The sequence below is a fragment of the Saccopteryx leptura genome, chromosome 10, assembly GCF_036850995.1.
Source record: "Saccopteryx leptura isolate mSacLep1 chromosome 10, mSacLep1_pri_phased_curated, whole genome shotgun sequence".
Classification (NCBI taxonomy): Eukaryota; Metazoa; Chordata; class Mammalia; order Chiroptera; family Emballonuridae; genus Saccopteryx; species Saccopteryx leptura.
The window spans coordinates 28,665,277-28,677,521 of record NC_089512.1 but is presented as its reverse complement, the minus strand read 5'-3'; the positions used below and the strand labels follow the sequence as shown (position 1 = coordinate 28,677,521).

Below are 12,245 nucleotides of genomic sequence, written 5' to 3'. Positions count from 1 at the left end.
GTATTCAAACATTAATGGTCACTCTTTACAAGGAATTCACAGACTGGTCACACCATGTTAATGTCAAATAGTTTCAAGAATTGATAACCATGGAAGTGTTGATACACTGTAACCCTATAATCTTCTGTCTTCATTGTCCTAACTTCATTGTCCTAACTTCAGTTGGGTATACACAGCTCTCATTCCAAATACACCAATTACCATAATGTTAGCAATGTTTGCATATCCAACAACCAACTGCAAATGAGCTCTACGCTTATATCCTTTCTACTCTTATACTACTTATTCTGCCTCCAGGCTGGCTGTTTCTTCAACCTCCTATTCAAAATATTCCCAGGTGGTCTCTCCAGCTCTAGCAGCTGCTGCAACTTGCAATTTCTTCTCATTTCATATGCTGCTGATGTCACTACCTAATGCCACACTGAAAAGTCCATGATAAATGGATGGAGCAGTGGCTATAACAGACAGTGGTCTGCCTGTAGTGAAATGCTGTCCTCATCGGCACCTACTTCTTGTTAGCTCATCCTATCAAGAGTTGATTTCAGCTACAGGATGCATTTTAACTTGGGGACCCCTTTGATCCAGAAACAGACGTTGGGAATATAGGTGAGATTAATGGTGGCTTCTTTCCCAAACATGGTGTCAGAAACACTAGTCAATAAGAAGATAAATGAGGTCTTGTTGAGGGCTGTGTATAAAACAATTCATCTGGATCCTATTTCCTTTGCCTGACACTTCACACACTTTTAATCACTTATTTTAGCTGCTAAGATCATCAAGTAAGCCTCCTTCAGTGTCATGGAAATTATCCACCAACCTTGGCGGGGGGGGGGGGGGGGGGACGGGACACATCAGTCTCTCATGGCTAGAGAAAAATAAAATTACTATTAACACCAAGTTTTACCACCAGAATTCATTCGTTCTTTTGAACATGGAGAGGTCCATTCCCTGAATAGTTTTTACTTGCCTAATGAGGTACCTGAATAAAATGACAATTATAGGTAATAGCAAGAACAACTATAAATACAGAGATATATAAACTCAGTGTGGCCACTTGTTGGAGCTAGAGTGCAATCCTTTGGTTATTTATTTCATTTTAAATCTAAGTAAAGATAGTCCTAGTAATATCTTACTTCTAACAAATTTTCCTTTGGATTGATCATGTTTATTTTAGGTCTTAGTCTGAAAATTATACAGAGCATAGATCATAGCAATCCTAAACCGACTTACCTATTTATAGTGAAATTCATAATAAAAGTGTAAAATAAACAAAACCATGGATCTTCCAATCCCTGTGACAGCTACTTTAGTGTCTTTTTCCCTAACCCCAGAGGATAATGTGCATTGAGGGCAGACACCATAAGATAGAGATGCTAGAATTTAAGATAATCTATGCCCAGGATTTAGCGAAGCATTAACATTTCTTAAGGCAAGTCCCTTGCATAAGACAGGCTTAGGGAATTAGTATCAAAACGATTAATTTCTGGCGCTTCTACTTTGTTGCATTCTTTAGACCACACAGCTGAGCACAGATCTGTTATCAGTTTGCAGTAAACCTGAAAAAAACTGCAGTTATATGTTTCATTTTTAATTTTATATAGAGAACTTGAGTCCACAAAGGTAGGATTACTATTAATTTAGAACAAGATGCACTTTCCACTTACTTTTTATTTGTAAGTGGTGAAGGGGATGTTTTTAACAAAAAATTATGGTAAATATATTTTAAGATTATGCTGGATTCAAAGAGAATTTTGTAAACTGAATTAAAAATTACATATAGCAAAGAAATTTGTCTTAATATGCTATGTTAAATTAACAATTACACCTAATTATTTTTTTGAAAATTTGTTATTTATTGATTTTAGAGAGAGAGGAAGGGAAGGTGATGGGAGAGAAAGAGACGGGAACATCAATCTGTTCCTGTATGTATGTGCCTTGACGGGGGATCAAACTGATAACCTCTACACTTCACAGTGATGTTCAACCAAGCTATCTGGCCAGGGAAATACATAATTCTTACCCATACATTAAAATAGAATCTTAAATCGGTGGTTGTGTTAAAAGCATATACTATTTATATGATGTGATGAGAATGACAATTACCGCTGTGATCTTCCTCCCCAAAAGTCATAATTCCTGTCTCACCATGAGAAAAGCATAAGACAACCTTCACTTTAAAGGACATTCTACAAAATTCCTGACCAATAGTTTTGAAAACTGTCAAGGACATCAAAGCAAGGAAGTCTGAGAAACTGTCACAGTCCAGCAGAGTTTTAGGAGACATTAGGACTAAACATAATATGGTATTCTGGTTGTGATCCCGAGGCCAAAAAAACAAAAAAAGCTTTTTATGCAAAGAAATCTGACTGAAGTATACATTAAGAATAATGTATCAATGTTGGTTCATTAGTTTTGAGAAATTCACCATAGTAATGTGATATGTTAGCACTAAAGGAAACTGGGCACAGGGTATACTGGAACCCCATGTAATCTTGCATCTTTTCTAAAAATCTAAAAATATTAAAAATTTACTATATTTAAGGAAATAGAATGATAACCAGTCACCTGTGTATCATTGTTACTTTGCAGACTCACAGTAAGACAGGATCTTAGATCATAGGCAGAAGCTACAGTATAGCTTTCTTAGTTTTTGGATTAGAAAATTTTAGTAAATTTCTCAAGGTCATATAGTATTCTAGGGGAGAAGCTGGGACTTGACATTGCATCTCCCAGTTCCAAATCCAGTGCTTGTTGTCCTACATTGCAATGACTTCGGTATTCAAACTTCATTCCATCAACATATGTTAGGTAGCTATTTTGTGCTAGGTTCTATATTAAGTCACTAAGAATGAGAAGGCCAATAAATATCCACCCCAAACTAAAGGGGTTAATGAGACACTTCATTATAATTTTAAATAATAACAATAAACTTAACCCTCAATCAGCATAAAAGGAAGTCAATAAATATTTATTGAAAGAAAATAAATGAATGAATGACTAAATAAACAACAATTATACAGAATGATTGTGGATGCAGTTTTTTTTGACAGAGACAGAGAGATTCAGAGAGAGGGATAGACAGACAAGAATGGAGAGAGTTAAGCATCAACTTATATTTGCAGAACCTTAGTTGTTCATTGATTGCTTTCTCACATGTGCCTTGACTAGGGGGCTACAGCAGAGCAAGTGACCCCTTGCTTAAGCCAGTGATGTTGGGCTCAAGCCAGAGACCTTTGGGCTCAAGCTAGCAACCACGCGGTCATGTATATGGTCCCACACACTCAAGCCAGCGACCCCGCGCTCAAGCTGATGAGCCCGTGCTCAAGCCGGATGAGTCTGCGCTCAAGCTGCCAACCTTGGGGTTTTGAACCTGAGTCCTTCACGTCCCAGTCTGATGCTCTAGTGGATGCACTTTTAAAGCATTTACAGGTATTAATTAACTCGTTCAATCCTCACAAAAACCTGTAACGGGCATGCCATTTTATCCTTGTCTGAGAAAAAAGACTGAGGCTCAGAGAGATTTGGGAATTCAGTCGATGCCAAAGCTGCTACTCAGACAGTCTGGCTCAGAATAACATGATCTTCACTTATTTTATCCATTTTTTATTGCTAGAATGTTAATCTTTTCATAAAGGAATTAACTACCTCTTCTTCAATTAATTCACACTGGTCATGATTTATTACACACATTTGAAGATAGCATCTTAAAAATTTGATTTTAAAAGAAACTAAACATGGCCTGAGCTACAGTCTATCCTGTATGTCTAAAGCAGGGGTAGTCAACCTGGTCCCTACCGCCCACTAGGGGGCATTCCAGCTTTCATGGTAGGCGGTAGTGGAGCAACCAAAGTATAAATAAAAAGATTTAACTATAGTAAGTTGTTTCATAAAGATTTATTCTGCCAAACTTAGCAAAAATCTGACATAAAGTACTTGGTAAGTAATTATTATTATATGCTTTAACTTGCTGTTAACTCTGTTATAAAGTAAAGTTACTTCCCTACTTTATAAATCATCATTACTGTGGAACCAGTGGGTGGTTAGAAAATTTTACTACTAACAGAGATACAAAAGTGGGTGGTAGGTATAAAAAGGTTGACTACCCCTGGTCTAAACATTCATTATGTTAAAGTATTTAAGTTACTGGAATCCATTTAGGAGGAGGAAAGAAAAACCTCCAGTTCTCAAACAACCTCTTGTGCAAAATGATAAAATGTAAAGCACAGGCCTTCCTTATTCACCTTTTTTTCTTAGTTTTTTTTTTTTTAAATAAGAAAATAGAAAAATAATTCACTTTTCTTACTGTTTCCCAAAGGCGCATTCAGATTTCTTGGCACTATTCAACCAATGACCCTTCTCGGAACAATCAATGTGACAGGGAGTTGAAAATAGTGGGTGCAGCTCAGAGGGAAGAGAGAGGTTTGAGATGATCTGAGTTTGCATTTCTAGGTCATTTTTTTTTTTTGCCAGTGCCCTGTAGCAAATACTCATTATTACAACTGCCACAGTTTGGCTTTGGCATCAAAACAGACTGCCAGTTCTCTGTGGAATGGGGCGTTAGTCGAGAATAAAAGGAAACTTGACTGCAGAGTGGCCCCTTTGCGGTTCTCATCTTTGTATGAAACAACAATATATATATTTAAATCCACAAAACATAAGAAAAGATCCCAGAAAATACCAACAAGTGATATGGTCTAAGAAATTTATTCTCCTAGTTACAGACCTCATTCATGAAGTGGGAGAATGGGTGGTGAGTTAAGTTTTCTCCTAGGGAACCGGAAATAAGATTATGACCCAAAGATGCTCCTCATGTTTTCCTGTAGATTGAAGACTCACAATTACACACAATTTATTTCCTTCTTCCCTGGGTGAATTTAAGTCTCACCTAGGCTTGCTAAAAAGTGAGCAGAGAGCTCCTTCCTCTTGAATATGTTGACATTTTGAAGAATAAAATGGCGCTTATGACAAAAAAAAAAAAATCACAAGTTTTTAGAAATTATTACTGGTGGTTTCTTTCCTATGCATTTTATTTAATTTAACCGACATTTATTTAGCACTGTAGGCTCAGGCAGAAATGGCCCCTGCATTGGGCTCTGTATTAGGAGGGCTCCATGTATCACCAAGCCACTAAAAATAGTCTATTGTGTTTTTCGATTTTGTAAAATGTTTTAGAGACTTTGATGACCAATTGAGCAAACAGGACTTATAGGAAAGGCATGTGAGAGCTGAACTGGGTGCCCCAAAGGCCAGAATTCACAAGTTTGTGTGTGTTTGTGTGCATGTTTGTGATTGTGTGTGTGTGTGTGTGTGTGTGTATGGCTGGCTTTGTGTGTGTTGAGAGCTAAGAGGACAACACAGCTTCTATGTGGAAATCAGAGAGGAAGGTTGGTTTGTATAAACTTGGCTGTGTCATCACTAACACTAATGTATGTCTATGCAGATAAAGGTCCTCAAAATATTCCCTCTGTCCCCTCTACTATGGTGCATGGGAAGTGCTTTAAACTGCCTGGTAATGCTGATCCCAGAAAATGAGGTTGTGGTAAATGAATACTTCCTCCAGAGGGCTACCCAGCTTCTCTTGGCCCAGTCACCCCTCAAACGTCCTGGCTTTGAAAACAGGACTCAGGAAAGTAGATTCCTCATCCTCCAGGTCCCAAGGGCAATCCCAGGCTGAAAGGCTGCCAGGTGAAGCTCAAGCATAGCCTGTACATCTTCAGCTACATGGCATATGGGTCCATTTGTACTCTTGTCTTGGCCCTGCAAATTGTACAGTGGTCCTGATTAAACCCTCTTATGGCAGGTCCTCTGCCTCATTACTGGAGGTTTATTTAAATATACCCGATTTGAACACTGAAGAGTGACAGGGATCTCATGTGATGAGAATGGAGGGGCTATGGGTTTGCTCTCTTTGAGGAGGATAAACAGGAGGAGGTGTCACTGGAAATTATTAGAAAAATAAGTTGTACTTCAAACACGTTTATCTCACCCCCAATACTTTGTACCATGCAAAAAGTGATCCACTGCGCTTTCTTAATCAACTGGCATATTCGGTCCTATAGTGACCTGAATAAAACTCTTAATGTCCTAAAACTTTCTTTTGAGAGCCAAATTTTTTAAACTTAAACTATATAGGTAGAGGTACATTCCTTACCGAGGTAGCGCCTGCACGTGGTATTTTATGGAAGAGCCACACTCAAGGGGCCAAAGAGCCGCATGTGGCTTGTGAGCCGCAGTTTGCCGACCACTGTAAGGGATCAGGTGAGTAATTCTTTCTACTTTTATACTATTTGAACTAGAGTTGCCATGTCTTGCATTTAATAGAAATTATAGAAAAGCAAGAGATTTCAAAAACCTAGAAAGCAAAAAGATTGAACTGCATCTTTTGAGATGCTTTCCAAAGCTGCCCAGTCTATGGTTTGAGACAATTCTATCACATATAGACTCACACTTGGCGATGACGGTTATCTACTGAACTCACTCTGTGCCATGTACACCACATGCAGGTTAAAACGCAAATTATTCTGATGAAAAGTACTTCATTTCTCCACATATAAGACGCACCTTTTTTTTGGAAAATCTGGGGTCTAAAAACTGGGTCCACCTTAGACAGTTGTTGTAGGTATTTTTATAGACTTTTTATTTGCATTTCCTGCTTTTTTTGTGAGGATGAGGAGTTGTATGAATTTTTATGATGAATAAAACTTGAGTTCAATAACTTTATGTAATACATTTTTTTTTTCAAATTTCGGGCCCCAAAATTAAGGTGCGTCTTATACATGGAAGCATCTTATACATGGGGAAATATGGTAATATGGTACTTGGGCAAGAGCTTTTTTTTTTTTTTAAGGTGATCTAACTTTTGGATTTCCCTCTTGAATTGGGACCAATGAGGTTCATTTGGATTGGCCCATTTTTCAGAGGATGTGTTTTGAGAGAGTAATGTCAGACTAGCCTTCTTTTCATGGGATAATTTATCAGAAATTTAGGGTATTATACTCAGTGACTAAAATTTTGGGCTAAGAAGGCTGGAGAATGCGGTTGTCCGGTTAGCGTGTGGCTGCAGAAGCCCTCAGAAGAAGGCGTTGTTCAGGGCCAGATTAAAGAAGGCTTGACTTGGGTCAGGCAACCGAGAGCGGTGCTAATGAGGAGGAGGATCAGGTCAAGCAGGAGGGAGAGCAGAGGCTCCAGGGGCACAACCCAGTCCCCTGGGGAGTTAGGCAAGCTCCACCAGCTGGCCGACCAAAGCTGAGGTCTACTTTATTCTTTAAAGCTTCCATCTCTGAAATGTCCTTGACCTCAAAATGGAATTGAGATTTCATCAAATATAAAAGTAGGCATAAAATTAGAAAATTAGGCAATAGTCACACACACACACACACACACACACACACAGCAGCAGCAGCAGAGAAAGACAGAAGATATAAATGAATGAAGAAGGGCAATTAGCAACCTCAGTCGACGGGCGAGTACACAGCCTCATGAAAACACAGGTAGCACATTACACCGCTCAAGTCAGTTCCTGTCCTTTTCGACATGCAGGTCCAGTTTTACCAGCCGTTTTGATTATCATTTTGAGAAAAGCCAAAGAGTCTTATGTAAAAATTCTACATTTCCAGTTTTAGCAACTATGTATGTGCGTATGTGTGTATAAAACCGTGTGTGGGGCACAACCTTCTCTGTGTTCTGCATGAGCTGCAGGAAGCTGGTTTTGAAAGGTTCTCTAGGGACACTGTGCTCCCAAACACTGCTCATTGCCACAATGGTTCAGAGACTCCGATCCGACGGCTTGACTAAGGTTCCCCTTCAGATGGCAGGGTTTCTACTTCAAGGAGAGATGTAATGATTATGGCCTGTCTTAGTTTTCCCTTTACCAGATAATTTGCCCTTGTTCCTTTCTTTCAAGTCCACAAGAAGAGACTCGCTGTAGGGCTGAAGCCTTGTCACGTCTTGTCAGCTGTGGGTAAGGGTTCCTACTTCATAGCCCAGTGGGATTCTTGACTGGTAACAGTCACCTCAGCAATCTCTAATATCTTACCACAATGGAGCTTCAGTTCCTGCAAGTCAATGAGGACTACATTCCCTACTCCTATAGCGCATATGCGCGCGCACACACACACACACACACGCACGCACGCACGCACACACACTCCATAACACATCTAGATTAGAGCTCGTGAGATATTTGGTAATTGATAAATGTAGCGGCTGTGGTCAATACATTTGTTCTGTTAGGCACCTGCCTTTCTTTGAAAAGTTGAGATTATCCCCCCCAGCAGGCGCTAACATGAAAATGGGCACAGCAATTCAAATAGCAAATCTCTGACCTGCTAACCTAAGTTTTCCCTCTTACTCATTCTTTGTCACATTAATTTTTCAAACTCTGCTGCTTTCACTCTATTCTCTCTGCTCTTTCTGCTCTCACAACATCCACCAATGATGGGGCCAAGGGACTGGGAACTTCTGTGCATCAGAAATCATCCTGTCCCTGTGAACTAGTGGTTCTAAAACTTCCCTACACTTCACCATCACCTGGAGGTTTCATAGGAGACAGGCTGTTGACTCCTGCCCACGGGGGTCTATGATTGCTAGGTTTGGGTTGGGGCCTAGATGCGAGCATTTCCAACAAGGACCCAAGTGTCGCTGCCGCAGCTGGGCTCAGGACCACACTTCTAGAGCCACCACTGACAGATCTGCCAATTAGTTTCTGGTTTAGCTTAACTGGTCTTAGCTTCAGCGCTCTAATGTCACTTAAATAGAAAGTCATGAAAGTCAAAATGGGAAATGAGGGATCGGATGATCACCGACTTGTTTTGGCCTGTGACTAAGGAGTTCCTGAGAAACGGAACTTTCGGTCCTAAAGCAGAGAAAGTCCCCAGTAAGTCAGGACAAGTTGATTACCCTGGATTGGGAATTTGGAATACATTAGAAACCAACTCTTGAGAAAATATTTTAAATGCTACTCAAGCAAGCAATAAACCATGTCTATTAAAAAATACATTTTTAAAGATATAGGTAATAATACACGAGGGAGGATAGAGACACATTCAGATCCTTGAAGCTGAAATAAAAAACTACTTAGTGGTTCCATTTAGCAGTTAAAACTAGGAGTCCTTTTGTAAGAAGAGAGTCTTCTCTCTGTAAGTTGGAGTCTATGTTTCTAAGGAAATTTGTTTTCTAAATTTTTTTTTCTTTACAGGGACAGAGAGAGAGAGTCCGAGAGAGGGATAGATAGGGATAGACAGACAGGAACAAAGAGAGATGAGAAGCATCAATCATCAGTTTTTCATTGCGACACCTTAGTTGTTCATTGATTGCTTTCTCATATGTGCCTTGACCGTGGGCCTTCAGCAGACCGAGTAACCCCTTGCTTGAGCCAGTGACCTTGGGTCTAGGCTGGTGAGCATTTTTTATTTTGCTCAAGCCAGATGAGCCCGCGCTCAAATTGGCAACCTCGGGGTCTCGAACCTGGGTCCTCAGCATCCCAGTCCAACGCTCTATCCACTGTGCCACCGCCTGGTCAGGCGGAAATTTGTTTTCTATATTGTTCACAGAATCTATGCTTTATCTCTTCTGAGTAGCATCAGAAGGGATAAAGTTAATTGGAAGGCAAGACCGCTAGGCCCCGAGAGTTCATTGAGAGCGTCTGGCCAGCGGACAGACAATTGAGAAGGACGAAGGGGTTTGCTTTGTCCGAATTTCTAAACTTTCTGATACATAGTACAAAGAGAAAGAAAGGGGGAAAAATCAATATATTCCAAAGCTATTTTAAGTGACTTGGATGCCACTGCATTAGGACACTGCCTTTTTCAGGCTTCTAATAAAGATTTTTTTTTCTTCTCTCACTAAGGCAGAAGAAAACAAATCATCTTTTCAAATCTATAAATGGCAGTTCCCCTGTTCCGAGAGCTTTCAGAGGGACAAAAGCGTTGTCCGCCACCGTAACAGCTGCCATTTCATTCATGAGACCTGGGCATTGAAAAACTCCATCTGATCGCCATCAGAAGTCATGGCCTGCTTTTTCAGTGGTTGCCTCCGGCAGTTTATCTGTCTATAGTAATAGTCTTCTTCCTTTGGCTCTCTGCTAGGTTAAATGCAAGGGTTCGCCTTGTGTCCTTAATGTCCATAACGTCTAACTACCGAGGTTTATGACACGGTAGATCATGAATCCTGAAAGCTTTCACTAATTGAAACAGAACACAAAGTGAGGGAGATCGTGCCGTCTGAACAGTGAATTTAGAATGTGTAGAGAATCGAGAATGTGGAGGGAGTCACGCCAAGCCATTTAGGATATAAATCTTTGCTGTCAGGCAGCCCATTTAATAAGAAAGTAATAATTGTCAGCTCTTCAAGTTTTTTTGTACCTTAGTCTTAGAGATAAGAAAACAAGCCTCATCATGGATGGCACAATAATACAATATTTCATTTTAATAATATAAAACAGTATTCCATGCGGTCTCACGCATTTCATTGTATGTGTACGAGTTACTTAGCAATTGTCAGTACAGTGTTAGTGTTTCACAGCTTAACTATGTAGGGAATATTCAAATCACTAGAAAGACACCATGGTGTAACTGCTAGGACCTTGTCATATTGATATCCAGATGCAATTTTTTTTGTCTTCAAATTTTAATGTGACCAGGAAGGAGTTTTCAGGGAATAAGTTCCACTGGAAAAATTGTAGAAAATGGTTGGTAAAGACGAGAGAAATAGAGAAAAAAAGAGAGGACCCTTAAAAAATTCAGAATATATATTGTATATTTTTTAAATGACAAATTTTCAACAAGTTCTAAGCATTACATTTAAATGATAAAGTATATTGTCTCAGGAATCAAACTCTGAGTCATTCCATCCCCAAAAGCAATTTATTACTAATTCATTTCCCCCTCTGCAGAATAGAGAACAGAAGGAAGGGCATCATATAATCATTTTTGATAACATTTCTCTCCTCAAAGTAGTTGTTTCTATGTAATGTTAATATATTGATACTTCAACCAAGAGGATTTTTAAGAGTTGGAGGACAAATAAAAATTAGAAAAAATATGCACATCAAAATAGAGCAGCAGAAATCAAAATTCTACTCATTATTTACTGAAGGGTTGGCTGCTGAAAAATTAATGGAATTACTTGGAAACTAATAAAATTGTGGAGCACATGCCTCTTAGTGAAACCAACAGACCTCATTCTAAAATGGGAGAATTCCCCTTTTACCTGCACAAACCATATAAACCGGATTTTCATGAAATTCCAGATATAAAACAATCTCTCCTATTATTTCCGTAAACTACCACACTTCCAGAAATTCCAAGCTACAGCAGACTGCTCCTGCACAAAAATGTACCACACTGTGCATTCTTTTGAGAATATAATCATTATAATCATATCACCATTTCACCAGAACACTAATTAAAACACTAAAGAAAAATCCACTTCTCTTTTGTCTATATAATACAGAATAACCATGTTGATTTTCCTTAGACCTCATTTAACAGACTAGTTATTTTGGAATTATTGAAATAGCTTCAAATCTAATTATGTATTTTGTGTACATACGGAGGGGGAAAAAAGACTTCTTGGTTAGCTCAATCATCCAAGATATAACTCACTACTTTATGATAAATAGATTTTAAGGTAGAGCTATGTTAAAGAATAAACCATCTGAGAATTAATTTCAAAATAAATCTGTATTATCTCTGATGGTTCGTCCTGGCTATTCATGTCTGGTAGAATATTTTTATAGCTACAAAAGATATAAAATAAAGAGCTACTATATATAAATTATCTAGTCCCATGACGTATCAAAAGATGATGGCATTTCTATTCCATTTCACCCTTTGCTAGATCATCTCATGAGGCAAATCCTAATACGACTGTAGAGACCATTTGATATAAATAGAAGTTCTGAATTTTCATCACTAATTTAGATAAAATGATTAAAAATTAATTCTGAGTTAAGCCTTAGAAAACAACCATTATTTTATTTTGGACATATGTTTGTTTAGCTGTTTTTAATTAGCATTATTTCAATTTTTAAACAAAGCCCAGCTGTGAAATTAAAATTCAGAGCTAGCACTTTGGGTAAACCACGTTGCTTTATTGATCACTTTAAAAAAAATAATCATTTTCTTGGAATAGAAGAGATTCTTTTTTTTTTACGTATCCTGTTTTCTGTAGACCTGTTTTAAATCAACATTGGGTTCTTTTGATGATGTTTCCCCACAAATGGAAAAGGCTCACTGCAATGTGGG

The 12,245-nt window shown here is 38.6% G+C and overlaps 1 protein-coding gene across 3 annotated transcripts in view; it reads right to left on the bottom strand.

The window, feature by feature from the left end:
- ZNF385D (zinc finger protein 385D) overlaps window positions 1-12,245 on the bottom strand; it is a 911,235-nt gene that overhangs the window by 19,764 nt on the left and 879,226 nt on the right. The window lies entirely within an intron of this gene.